At 42.9% G+C, this 1,058-nt stretch overlaps 1 non-coding gene across 1 annotated transcript; it reads right to left on the bottom strand.

Annotated features, from left to right (window-relative positions):
• Positions 1–741: 741 nt before the first annotated feature.
• Positions 742–849, bottom strand: LOC140600585 (U6 spliceosomal RNA). Its single transcript, XR_012003780.1, has one exon. It is a non-coding gene; the product is annotated as a U6 spliceosomal RNA (small nuclear RNA).
• Between the last annotated feature and the right edge of the window lie 209 nt (positions 850–1,058).

The raw sequence follows: 1,058 nt of genomic DNA, 5'->3' as shown, positions 1-1,058 counted from the left end.
CCTTAAAAATGAGGATTTTGTTTCCTCGTTTTAAAAGAAATCTTATTACCGGTTTGGTATCATGTTTCTCATTTTTGGATCATTCACAGTTTTCCCTCTGTCTTTTTTTATTTTATTTTATATTTATTTTCCCCCCTCTGTCTCCTTTTAAAAGGCTCATTGCGTTTACAGCATTAAAGATACTCTCTGTGAATAAGATGGAGAAGAAAAAAGACCCAGTTTTTCCTAAGGTACCCACAGGGCAAGAATTTCAAACAAAGGTATTTTGGACTAAAGCTATTCCAGGTGACTGTGTTGGGGGCGGAGGTGTCTTTCCTCACTGGGCTCATTGTGGGACGGTTGGGAGTGGCTAGAGCTCAGGAGCTCTGCAGGCTTTGGAGACTCCTGGAACCATGGGAGGCCAAGCGCAGGTGCCATCTTTCTTTGGGGTTGGAGTTTCACTTCCTTTTCCATCCACCCTGTCCTTCCTTCCTCACTCATCCATTCTCTCCTGAGCACTGTTTTGCTGACCACGCCTCTGGGAGGTGTACTTAGGTGTATATTTAGTGTATACTTTTCTTGTAGCAGCCAATTGTCCCATTTGGGTCCACAGATCATTCACAGTGAGCTATTCTCTGCTGTCCTGCCAATAAACGACCTCCTCGCCCCCATGAAGAACCCCTCTTAGTTTTAATACACTTGCAGGTCAGGTTTATTCTAGACGGGTGCTTCTCTTGGTATCTGAGAACAGAGGTGTAACTGAGAACCTTTTCTTTTTTGATTTGATAAGCATGATGATCTTTGCGAGGGACCATGCTGATCTTCTCTGTATCCTTCCAACTCTAGCATGTGTGCTGCCGAAGGGAACACAAAAAGCATTAGAATCTGCTTAAATTGCTTTTTGTATTTACTTCTATCAGTGGGACGTGGGCCACTCATTATGCAGGCACTCAAGTTAGCCCCTCACTTTTGAGAAATTGCTTCCCTTTTTAGTTCAGCTTTTATGGCACATGGGAATTTATGGAGCTTTAAATAAAATCTGTGGATCACGCTAGTGCAAAATGTTGCCAGGAAAACAT

This window comes from Canis lupus, chromosome 11 (genome assembly GCF_048164855.1).
Source record: "Canis lupus baileyi chromosome 11, mCanLup2.hap1, whole genome shotgun sequence".
NCBI classification, from domain to species: Eukaryota; Metazoa; Chordata; class Mammalia; order Carnivora; family Canidae; genus Canis; species Canis lupus.
This window is presented reverse-complemented; position numbering and strand designations above follow the sequence as displayed.